At 42.3% G+C, this 13,458-nt stretch overlaps 1 protein-coding gene across 9 annotated transcripts in view; it reads left to right on the top strand.

The window, feature by feature from the left end:
- The window catches only part of arid1b (AT-rich interactive domain 1B), a 224,445-nt gene that overhangs the window by 78,902 nt on the left and 132,085 nt on the right, over positions 1-13,458 (top strand). The gene's annotated exons all lie outside the window — the stretch shown is intronic.

The raw sequence follows: 13,458 nt of genomic DNA, 5'->3' as shown, positions 1-13,458 counted from the left end.
TAGGTGCCAGACTGGTTGCTATGCCAACCTCTGGGGGTGACCAGGGAGCTGGTTTCCCAGCTTTTTCTCATTGGAATGCATGCATGCGGCTCTATGTAAAAGGAAGATGTTTCAATCAGCACACATTCCTGCTAAAGCTGCATAAAAGGTTCAGCACCTTCAGCAGCCACAGCATCAATTTTGCATCCTGCTGTCTTTATCTATAATCAAGAAATCCTTTCTATGAGTTGCAGCTATACAGCATCCTATGCCCCGGCAGCACAGCAGCGATATATATGGACTCCTCCTGGTTTCTGTCTGCTCAATAAATGAATTCTTCTCCATCTCCTGGCGCCCCAAACATTTAAATTTACATCAGACAGATTATTAATCAACGGTCTTGTTGTATACTCAGTTGTACCAGTTCCACTGTGAGTGTAAAATCCAGGTTCAAGCTTGCACTTTAAACTCAAGAGTAATTACTGAAAATATACGTTATTGATCATTAAAAACTATGACATTTTACACAGGACAAAAACAAGCTTGTGTGCTGGCATTGAGACTACGTTAATTGTTCATTGATTGAGCGTGAGAGGAATTTAGACCGGGAATGAAAATACAAGAAAATACAACAAAAAGAATTTACATGAGAAAGAAACCGCATTCCTGCCTTTTATTTATTTATTTTTGATCCATAGGTAAGCATGTCCGGAAATTGAACTTACACAGTGCGACTGGCCAGGATTACAAAAACTTCTGCAGACTTTGTCTGTTGTACTTCTTTTATTTTTCTGTTTTTGAGCGGATGTGCAGAGTTTTCGTATGAGTGCGTCCGCTCCTGTCTGTGTGTACACCAATCAGCCGAGTGTGCACTGCAGCAATTCTGAGCTGTGAAAAGGTCAAACAGTGACCTTTGTCTGTGATTCTGGGCTGAAATGAGACATGATGTGAGCCGTACAGAACGGATTACGCGTACACACATACACACAATTGCAAGCGCACGCCAGATTACGATGTCATTGTGGTTTTGACCCCTGTTTTTTGACCCTGCATTACTCTGAGAAATCCAAGCTGAAAAGTTCTTTATTTTGGTCTTCCGGCACTCAGCAGTTCCTTTTCCCCCCACTACACTCCCATTAACCCTAGCCAGAGGACATCCTCCAGTTGATGGAACCATTCCAGCTGCCTTTGACACAGAATTTGCTCTGCAACTGACTGCTATTAGCTGGTTTTGTAACAAATAGAAGCGAAAATGCCGCCTTTCTTTGAGTTTATTGCACTGCTGTGACCTCCACTGATTGCAAGGAGCAAAGCAAGCTAAAAAGACTTTTCTAAGACATCAAGGCCCACACAGAAAAAAAGAAAAAATAATATGGAAGATTGCATCAGGGAGGAGGCTATAAAAAAATGAATGTGGGTGGTTTGCTGGATTTTAAATGCCTTTTGTGTGCGAGAGCACCAGATATTTTTAAACTGATTGAGAAACAGCGTGTTGTTACATTTAAGACTGATGTTTCGAAGTCATATCCGTGATATTTATATGCAAACACACGCCTTCTGCTTTAAGTTGTTGAGACCATTTAAATTGTAATTAAAATAATAATTTATCCTATGAAGAAAAAAAACACTTTAAATACCCTTTTCTAGTTTGTAGATACACTGTAAATATCAAACGGTTTTAGTGTGATGGCTTCAGTTACAACATGAAGAAAATCACTTACAAGGAGGCAACCCCTGTGCTTTTACTCTCTCTCTGTGGCTACAGGAACACTTAGCAGATGAAGTACGTTATATTGTGTTACTGTTTAATACATCCAAGCTCATAAAAGCAGAAATGAGAGAGCTATAATTTCAAGAATTTGCAGATAATATTTTATGGCATGTTTGCTTTACGGGCTGGCTACAGCAGAGTGTGACAGGATAGCCCGTGCAGACAGAAAGGATCTGAAATGCAACATTGGCCAAGTGCCAGATTTAAACTCATAATGTTGTGAGAACATGGTTCTGGCTTTGATCAGCTTTTCCGTAGAGCACACACCATTTAATTTTACACTGAGAAACAGTGTGTTAAATTGATGTTTATAGAGTAATAACATTTAACAGAATGTAGCCATGCCGCGCTTCAGAGCTATTTAAACTCCTATGGTGGGATATGCCATGTGATGTACTTGGGTGGGTAGTGCGGTTGTCAGAATTTGGCTCGTCTTTGAAAAAGGAAGTCGGTCCTTATAAGAGTCACTCCTCATACTAAAAACTACCTATCTGCTCTCCTGTGTGAAACTGATCCCAATTGCTCTATTGACTTTTTACTGTTTCCTCTTCCTGTCTGGGAGTAGGCTCTGGGGACGGCTGCACTTTCACATAGATTAACTCCGAGCTGACTGGAGGAGACACGCTCTCCATACAGGGACGTGGAAGTCGGTTCACTTGGGTTCCATGCTTCTCAGCAATGCTCTGGAGGACAAAACACACATTTCCCACCCACGTCAGCTGACAAACCCACCAAAAGAAATAAAAACACACACAAAAAAACAAACTAAACGCTCTCATGCTTGCAGGTCAAGCTTTCAAAAATAGCTCTGTGTTCAGTGTTTTGGCTGGCTATATTTTTATTTAGGTTGCTTTTCTTGATTTAGGTAGTATGGTAAATTATGAATCACACTTTTGGAAGTCCCCCAGATACAAATTACAAACACTGTAACGGTTTTCAAACATATCAAAAGGCTTACATAATAGATGTTTGTTTAAAAAAAACTAAAATCATGTCATGTGATCTTTACTCATTGACAATTTTGGCTCAGTTGTCATTTAACTTTTTTTTCTTAATTCTCTGTTTAAGAAGTTGGAACGGTTTAATTGATGTGATTATTTGTCAAGTTTGACTATTATAAAAGCTATAGCTTGCTCATACACTGGTACATCAGCTGGATCTCGTACTATTCATTAAATACAGTGTTATTTTCTATTTCCTGTCTGTCACCTCTCAGCCTGCATCCGGCTGCAGCATCAGACCCTTTTCCTCATCCTTCACCACCCCCGCTTTTAATCACACCAGGTTAATTAAAAGGCCATCGTGCCTTTCTGCGGCCTGCCTCTCTGGCTTTATTACCCCCTCATCGTATACTGGCTCTGCTGCCTCAGCCACTATTGCCGCTCCTCCTCATGCACACGCTTTCAATCACACGGAAACGGGAGCTCACCTTGGTGTTGGAGGGGAGGTTGATGGGGACGAAACAGAGGAAATGAGAGACAGGAAGCAATGTGTGTGTGTGTGTGTGTGTGTGTGTGAAGTGGTGGTGGGGGTTGAAGCGAAGGTGTGTGTAGGTGACGGCGTGCCATGTGGGTGGAGCACCTAAAGTTCAATGTCATTAATTGGTCAGCATTTGAATATTAGGTGAAGAAGTCTGTTAATTACGGGGATAATAAAAGTGCTGCTGGCTGGAAGGGGGTGGACAGGGGGAGGGCGGGGGTGAGGGAGGAGAGGCTGTGGAAATGGAGGGCATATGGCGAGATATAGAGGAGGAGGCAGAGAGAGCGAGAGAGGCTGGGCACGAGGTGATAAGAGGGAGAGAGACGTCCGCGGGTAAAGGTCTGGCAGTGGTAATTTGCAGAGAGCTGCGTTAATTGTCATAACCTTTTAAATGGCAGAGTTTATCGGAGTCCTCTAAATGTCCCTGCGTATCACCACGGCAACCCTGGGCCTGTTGGACTCTGATTGGCTGCTGCAGACAAGCACTTAAGCTTGATGAGTTTTCTAAACTAAATGATAAAAATTGAAAAAGAAAAAAAACGTCATGTATAAGCTGTATACAGTATGTCAGTTGTTTTTTCTGTGTATGTGTGTGTGTGTGTGTGTGTGTTTGCACGCGTTTGAGACTGTGTTTTTAATTTGTTTTTTGTTTTTTTTACCTCCACATTGACTGACACACACTAATTGCTCGGCCAGAATCCACCAATGTTTTTTTTCCTCCTTTTTTTTTCTTTTTTTGATTTATGTTTGTTTTTGTACAGCTGAGCTGCAATTCAAATGCAAATGAATGAGAGCGAGAGAGGTGTTTTTGGAATGGTTAGGACAATCATAATGGCTCAGAAAAAAAGGGGCCCGATAATTAGCGGCGCGGCACCCCTCGGGGCCTCATTTAGCTGCCATTTGTTAGGAAATGCCGCTACATTTGTTCCTGGATAAAGACTTCACACACATAAAGAGAAAGAGAAAATACCCCAAAAATGTCACAGTCAAAGTCGAGCTTGCCAACTCACCGCTATCCTTCCTCTCTGCTTTCGCAAAAGTCATGTGGGTGTGCAACAGTTTGAGTAAATGTCCTCTTTAACGGTGTGCCAAAGCAATTGGAGTGAATGCGCGGATGGAGGTTGGTGGTGAAAGGCACTTGCAAAGAGTGTATGAAGTAAAGATTGTACAAAGGCTGGCTCTTATTTGATTACCTCGTGTAGACGAATAGGAATGAAAAGCCTGGCCATGGCAAGTGCAGCTAACAGTGTTAGCTGTATCTGACTGACAGCATCCCTAAGGTAAGGCCTGTAAACATACGGTTGTGTGTGTATGCGTGTGCGTGTGTGTGTTTGTGTGAGAAAACTGAAATGCACACATGCGTGTGCATGTTAATTTCCCTCTGAATCTGCAAAAGTGTTTGTGTGTTCCTCTCTGCATGGGCAGATATGAAGGCGTGTGTGTGTGTGTGTGTGTGTGTGTGTGTGTGTGTGTGTGTGTGTGTGTGTGTGTGTGTGTGTGTGTGTGTGTGTGTGTGTGTGTGTGTGTGTGTGTGTGTGTGTGTGTGTGTGTGTGTGTGTGTGTGTGTGTGTGTGGCATCCTGTGTCATAGCTTTGGTCTTCTCTTGTAGTGTCTTTGTGCTAAAGGTCAGGGGGATTGCCGAGATAGAATCCAATCTGAAGGACGGCACTAGAACAGGCCCTGCTACAAATGGACCTATTAAGATAGGCTGGACACACACACACACACACACACACACACACACACACACACACACACACACACACACACACACACACACACACACACACACACACACACACACACACACACAATGCTCACCATTATATGGACACAGGCATCCTCACACACATTATTTCCATTCTAACATTAAAGACAAAACTAGTAATACCCCTACAAGTATTAATAACTTGCTATAGTCAGAAGCTGCAATCTTGGACAAATTTTCTGAAATGAATTAAAACACAAAGACATCATGAAAGACAAAAACAACAGAATCAAATCCTGATTTTCCCCTTTGTCAAAGGGTGATGTTGTGGAGTCTCACTTCTGATTGCTGCTTCAATTATGATTGAGTCATGAGTCAAGCTGATTGGTGTGAACATGTGTGTTTATGTCGACGTCAGAAGCATCGTGTGTGAACCCAGGGTGCATATATGGATGTTTTCCTCATCGCTCTTCTTGATTGTAGGACCTTTTCATATACAGTATATGCTATGTTGGGTTTTTTTTAGGTTAAAACCATTCATGTTTTCTTTTTTCAATTAGCATCACATTTAGTGACATCTCAGCCAAATGGAAGTTAAATGATAGTAAAAAATATATCATCTGTCTGACCAGGAAACAGACTTTTTCTAAAATATTGACCCAGTAAATTTAAATTCTTTGTGCACGTACAAACGTGAGGGCACCTAGAAAACAGAGGTTCCCTTGTCCTTGATGTAAAGTGGCACATGGTGGAGGCCAATTGTACTGGTGTTCACGGTGTGTGTGGTGAGACAGTGTCAGCTGCATGAATATAGGCCTGTAAGACATGCAATTAATCTTAATTTTTAATGAATATTAATGTCATTAGCATGACATTTTGTGGAGATGTGCGTCAGACCAGATGCAGAGATAGAGGGAGGAGTAAATTCATATGTTACTTATGAGAGGACAGGTGGATGGAGGTGGTAGTGATCAGTTTGGGGGCAGGAATTGCGAATGAGAAGAGGGGCCAAGATGATCACTGCTGAGGGGGTTGAGCTACCAAAGGGGTTACATTTCAGATGTTCAGGACAGCTACAAATAACTGGGTATTCTGCAAGCAAATGGCAACTACAAGGAATACAAGGAAGTCGGCCACGTACAAGTACCTGAAAAAAGTCAGGCAGATCCCGAAGAGCCAGCTGAACGGAAAGAACAAAGTCCAGGCCATCAACACGTATGCCCCGCCAGTTATCAGGTAATGTGCTGGCATGGTAACCTGGCCACCAAGAGGTGGAAGCCACTGACAAGGACGCAACTCGCGTTGCGCAGAGGTTTTCATCCCCAGTCCTACACCATGACTCAACACAAAGCGGAAAGAGGGAGGCTGTGGATTAGTTAGTATCAAATCCACCAGGCAGGATGAAGAAATACAGATCCAGGAATACATAAAGAAGATGACCCCTAAGAATAGGCTCCTAAGTCAATGTCTCAGACACAAGAAATCCAGTGCAGAAGAAGATGTGGAGGAGGAACCATCATGGACAGAAAAGCCCTTGGACGGCATGTACCGTAGTTTCCGCACCATACGGCGCATCGTATTATACGGCGCACCATCAATAAATTAATATTTTTTAAATATCTTTATATATAAGGCACACCGCATTATACGGCGCACGGAATATACGGTAAAATACCGTAGTACAGTGGCTGGGGTTGAGTTACGTATCTACCTGATGGAGCTGCGCTACAGGATACGCTACAAAATAAAAAAAAAACAAGAAAAAAAGTAATAAGTCAAAACTTTATTAACAAAATAAAAGACAGCTTTCTGAAAACTTTGTTCACTCCCAAAACAAACGCGAAGGGGAACTTTTCCAGTCACGAATCCCTCGAAATCTTCTTCTTCCGTGTCGGAATAGAACAGCTGGGCGAGTGCAGCAGCCCATGGTCCCGGCTTGAGCCTTGAGTTTGAACTCTGCGTCATAAACGTGTCTCTTTAAAGGGGGTCTTTACACAAGTGATTTGGGACTGTAATAAATTACATTTTTTTAAGCGCCTTTTTTAGCGCCATTTTTAGCGCCATTTTTAGCGCCGTTACTTCGCCGACACCAACTACAGTACCCACAATCCCTCTGACTACAATAACAGAAATTACCGTAATGATCCTATATACGGCGCACCACATTATAAGGCGCACTGCCGGGTTTTGAGAAAATTAAAGGCTTTTAGGTGCGCCTTATAGTGCAGAAAATACGGTACCATCGGCAGATTGAGGAAGTGGGTGCCATTGAGAAATCCTACCAGTGGCTTGAAAAGGTTGGACTGAAGGACAGCACGGAGGCATTAATCATTGCAACACAAGAACAGGCCTTGAGCACTAGAGTGATGAAGGCCAGGGCCTATGCACCAGACAAGACCCTTGACGTGGCAATCCCAACTGACAGCAATATCAACAAGAGGGAACACGAGAAACTGGAGAAGTACCAGGGGTTGAAGGAGGAAATGGAAAAGATCTGGAAGGTGAAGACAGCAGTGGTGCCGATAGTTGTTGGAGCACTGGGAACTGTGTCCTCCAAGCTGGGAGAGTGGCCAGGAACAGAAGAAAATACTTTGCATAGCCCTCAAGAGGACCTGAGCTTTATATATGTTAACTTTCCCTTATCCCTTATTCAAGATTGGGTCGTGGGCGCAGCAGCCTACTACTAGTACTACTACTACTACTACTACTGTCATTTAGCAGATGCTTTTATCCACAGCGAATTACATCTAAGCCTAAGCTGAGAGACCCAGACATTCCTTTTCCTGGACACCGAGGCTTTCCCAGGCCAGCTGAGAGATATCAACTCTCCATCGTGTCCTTGGTCTGCCTCGCCGTCTCGTCCTGGTTGGACGTGCCGAAACGTCTCCTGAGGGAGGTCTCAGCTGGCTCCTCTCAATGTGGAGGAGCATTGACTCTACTCCAAGTCTCTCCCGGATGAATGAACTTCTCACCCTCTCCCTAAGGGAGACTCCAGCTAAACAGTTCATGACAATAGGTGAGGGTAGGAACTAGGGCTGTGCGATTAATCGATTTTAAATCTAAATCGGATTTATTAATCACAATCGATGTTAAAAAAAGGAAAATCGGAAAATTGATTTTCCTTTTTTGCAGCTGGCTGCATTACAGACAGAGCTCGTCTAGTCATCTTTGTTTGGTCAAGAAAATTGTAAATGTTGTCACTTTACTAAACTCAAGGAGGATTTACAGTATCTTTCAATTGCACTTAATTCCCAATAGGGAAATTTGTTTGCTATTTTTCTTTAAGAATAAAGATAAGATATTTGAAACAATTTATTTCATTGTCTTTTGTAGTTTTACCAAAAAAATCGAAATCGAAATCGAAAATCGGGTTTTCAGAGAAAACATTTTTATTTTTGTCCAAAATCGCCCAGCCCTAGTAGGAACATACTGTAGATCGACCGGAAAGCGGAGTCTTATTCTACTATGCACTACAATGGAAACAAAGATCAAGATCAAAATCAGCTCAGCTTAACAACTGGGAATTTTTCTGTGCGTTTTCTTCTTCTGTCAAGTGGTGGCATCAAATATTTGCTTGCTCTCTTGCCAGTTTCACTCCTTTTTTATTCCACAACAGGCAATCAAACACGAAAAACACGGCAGTGCTTCACCTGATTCTCTGTTTAAAATAATAATTTCAGAGGTCAACCAACCCAAAAATTCCCAGTCCAACATTTTTTAATGGAAAAAAACCTGATTCCGTCATTACAACTATTTGACGCACTACTGTTGCCTCCGCTGCTAATGAACTGAAAGCCAAGCTTTTTTTTATCTGTATGTGAAATGATAAACAATGCATTACAAACAGATAATGCAATACACCAATTTACTTAAAAGCTGGACTCTGACTTTGAAAGCAGGTGCACTCAAGTCACTCAAAAACAAACGTCTGTGTGCAACAGTGTCATATTTCTGCTTTCCAAACACCAACCACTCACTTACTGGCTCCCCTCCTGAGTGGCTGGGATCAAGGTGGTACTGCAATATTGATTTACTTCTGCATAAAGCCTTTCCGACTCTATATATTACACCACATTCAGCAGTCATCTATTCAATCAAATCTAATATTACACTGCCTCTCCACACTGCTGTCTAATAGCATTTAACTCTCAGTTTGATTCCTGCATTCCCTCATGTACTTCAAACGCTTGCCTTCAATATCCTTCATTCGCTTCTACTATGCCAAGATGAAGTCTTTTCAAAAGCACAGAGGATGAATGAGCGTGCCTGTGTGTCTGTGCATGTGTGCGAAGACAGGATTAGCTTTGGCCTTAGGCTTAAGGTACGGAGTGGAGTGTATTTTAGAGGCTTCTAAATTAACTGGGAAATGGGATTTTGAGACAATGGACTGGAAAAAAACTCAAATGAAAGGATGCACTCGCAGCACTCCTTCATTTGCCTCTGATGTTCTCTTGCTCTCACTTTTTCAAGTTTTGTTGTTTTTTTTTCATCAGTCCCCTTTTCATAAGCCGCTTTACCTCCGTTTCTTTTTCTCTGTTTCTTTTTCCGTTTCACCTTTTTGTTTTTTTTTCTCTCATCTCAAATTTGCAGCCCCTATCTCCTCGCCCTCTGTTCACATTACAGCTTTGTAATGATGTAAGAACAAGAGTGTAAACAGTAGTATGATGCTAACCTAACTCTGACCCACATCAAACCAAAAGTCCCCCAGAGTACACACAAACACACACACACACACACACACACACACACACACACACACTAAAGGCTTGTGTGGGTAAATATTGGACGAGGGTCAGCAGCCTGTCTTCTTTTCTTACTTCACTGTGTGTGCATTTTTGCCTAGGAGCTGAAACTCTGCACGTGTGTGTCCACCCATCAGAAGACCAGCACACATCTACTTCCTCTTCACCTCCAATGTGATTACTCCCTCCTTCCCTTCCCTTTTGTTTACCCGTGGAGGTGTACTTGTGTCCGAGCGGGGTTTCAGCTTCAAACGAAACACTGGTGACCGTGTAATAAAAGCCTGATGTTTGGCATGTATCCAGGACAAGTCCAGGGGGAGGGCACACAAACACACAGCTTGCTCAGGGCTTTGACAAGGAAACCAACATAGCTTTTTTGTTTTGTTTTTTTGGGGGGGTGGGCTCAGTTCTGTGCTGTGCTCCTGTTGTCAAACATCTGTTTGCACCCTCCCACCTCTGGGAGGATCTGTGACGCTCTGATTAAACCCAATCTGGGTTTCCAGAGTTTCTCTTCTTCCTTTGGTTGCTCCTTTATGAAAAAACGGTTCTTGAAACAAGAGACATGTTGCTGCTGCTTATTAAATTCATTTTAACAACTGATTTCAATGTGAGAAACATGTTTTGTGTTTGAAAGAAATACAGTGTTTGTCATGAAATATATCTAGAATTTGCAGGAGGGATCCGAGAGCAGTCGGCAACGCAACAGTACAATTAATTTACACAACACAGTTATCAATCAGATAAATATTCAGCTTGTAGACATGAACATCCCCCAGTTATTTTACTTGTACAGATATAATCGCAGTTATTATCAGTGTAGTTTACATTTATTGTTTGTTAACAATTGGATTGTATTGAAATGAATAAATGTCCCATAACAGAAGACGAATCCTCTTTTTGAAAACATTATTCACATCACAACATGTCAGTAAGCGTGTGACATTTCTGACTCTTTTTGGGATAGAAATAAGCTCCCACAGGAAAACTGTGTTACCTTTTAACTTGTAAGCAAAACTTTCTTTGTGGAGTTTGTGTTCTTCCCGTGATTGCATGGGCTCTCTCCAGGTACTCCGGTTTCCTCCCACAGTCTAAAAACATGTATGTCTAGGTTGATTTTAAATTGCCAGTAGGTGTGTTTGTGCGAGCGTTATGTGTTGTTAGTTTCTACCTGTGCATGTGGGGTCGCATTGGGAAGGGCATCCGGCACAAAAATGGGCCAAATTGATGTGCAGACTATGATGCTGCTGTGGCGACCCCTCCGCTCAGAGGGATTAAGCTGAAATGCTTAATGACGCTTTGTTTTATTTATTGATAATATAAATAAATGTGGATGTTGCTGACTGGTAAGACCCTCTTTCTTTTAGTTAGAAATATGAAAATAATGATAGGCGATGTTTACTTATCAGTTCTTGAAGTTGTGTGTACTCTTGTAATACACATAATACACATTGTGTATAGACAACAAGCAAATGTCAAAGAAATATAGAGGGAACTTTTACGAGCACTTGTTGAAGTATTCACTTTAAAAAAAAAAAAGCTAAGAGGGCAGCCAAAATTTTTTTTTATCTCATTCTATTCGATTCAGTAGGGCTTTATTAATCCCCAAAGGGAAATTACATGTTGCAGTAAATGTCTATTTACGTTTCTTCAAAGAATCATTGCAGACGGTTATAGCTGTGGGAAGGAATGGTCCCCTGTAGCCGTCTGTGTTTGGATAGATTTGAAGACTCGCTGATTGAAGACGCTTTGTTGATGAATTATTGTGAAGAGGATGCTTGGTGTTGATTAAAGCTCCAGAAAAGAGTCAGCCTCATTTATCAGTTTGCTCAGTTTCTTTAAGTCACTGGCTCTGCTGCTTCTGCCCCAACAGATGACAGCACATGACGTTACACTCTCAACAACACTTGTAGAAGATATTCAACATCTTGCTGCAAACACTAAAAGACTTAACCTTCCGCCAGAAATACTCTGCTCTGTTCCTTCTTGTAGACACCATCGGTTTTGTATCCCCAGTCTGTCGTCCAGGTAAACACCGAGGTATTTACTATCCTCCACCACCTCCACTTCTTTTCCCATAATGGAGAAAACTATTCCACTCATACCCCTTTTCCACCAAACCGGTTCCAGAGCTGGTTCTGGGCCAGTGCTGGTGCTGGTTCACAACTCGTTCAACTTGCGAACCAGCTGAGAACCGGTTTGCTTTGTCATAGCTCGAGTGCTAAAGGGAGCCACGTCATTACGTCACTGTAAACATCAGGTACGTGACTGCGTTTGCATTGGCGCGAAAGTTGAAGCAACAACAACGTATTTGCTCTAATACGGACTTGGACGCGTAGCAACCTCCGTGGACCGTATCGATATCTAAAAGACAGGTTGTCTCCTCCACAGATCACTGCTGCTTTGCTGCATCTATATTCATTTGTCGCTTTTTTGAAAATGTCGGCATCTCGCAGTCTTGTTATTGCTGTTGGTCTTAACAACTCTGCCCCCTCCCCTTATGTGGAGCCAGTTCTTTGTCAGTGGAAACAGAAAGCCCGGTTCCAAACTCAGCACTGGCCCAATACCAGTCCTGGAACCAGTTTGGTGGAAAAGGGGTTTTAGTCTCTCCTAAAATCCACAATCATCTCCTCTGTCTTTTTCACGGAGAAGATGAGATGGTGGTTCCCACACCCTGACACAAAACAGTCCACCGGTTGTCTGTGACTCCTCAGTGGACGGGGAAGTCTAGCCACTGTGGGGTTCGGTGTTCTGCCCAGGAGCCTTTTGACAGGGCTGGGAATCAGTCGCATGATATTCTGGTTGTAGGGTAACTGAATCTAACCGCCCACCGTTGCCACTCAGAAGCTGTGAATATGGCTACTCCATCCAAAAAAACAAAACACTTTGTTCTCCTCCTACTGTTTTATTGCAGTTTAAAACCTAAGAAGCGTTTCAATGGACACAGACGCGGTTTGCGCTTCCCAGAGAGCAATTGTGTTCGGCGAAGTGACAAACTGTGAAACATCACATTTAAAGACTAATATTTGTATCATTGTTGGGATGGAGACATGTATATATTTGACTTATAGTTTAACACATGTATGAGAAGCTCTCAAATGTAAATGTTTATTTTATAAAGACATCGACATCATTACTAATAATTGACGGGTGAATGCATTTACTTTATTTCCTATGTCGGTTTAAAAGCAGTTTGCAAAATGTGTGCATGGGAAAGAAATGAAATCTTAACAGTCTACAAAGGCGCTGATCATTTTAACATGATACATAACCTGGATGCACAAATGATTACACGGTTAATAATAATTCGGTTTTCCCCTGATACATCTCCTGCTGTGAAGGATTATCTCCAGCTATAAAATGATATCACCCAGCTGACAGGAATATTGCTCACCTACTACATAATCACACAACGGATAAAAAAATCAAAAGCTAGGGAGAAATGGATTTTGAGAGCATAAACCTGAGGACACCCCTGCGCGGATGTGTGTGTGTCACATTACAAGTGTGGCTGCGTGTGTATGCATGTTGCATCTGGCCGTGTGTGCAAGCACTCGCATGTGATCTCCTGCTGCAACTCGCTGATCAGTTATCACTAATCCCTCCACTCGGAGCTCTTTAACAAGTTGCCATTGTGCTTTTGACGCTTAACATGATGGAGAAATGACCTTGGTGCTGAATGAAAAGAAATGGGCAGAGGGAAGGAGGGAGAGATTCAGACAGACGGAGAGGGAGAGGGCAACACCTCCGTCAATGTGGAGAAAATTGGTTTACACTAGATA

The sequence above is a fragment of the Cololabis saira genome, chromosome 16 (genome assembly GCF_033807715.1).
Source record: "Cololabis saira isolate AMF1-May2022 chromosome 16, fColSai1.1, whole genome shotgun sequence".
In the NCBI taxonomy this organism is placed as follows: domain Eukaryota; kingdom Metazoa; phylum Chordata; class Actinopteri; order Beloniformes; family Belonidae; genus Cololabis; species Cololabis saira.
This window is presented reverse-complemented; position numbering and strand designations above follow the sequence as displayed.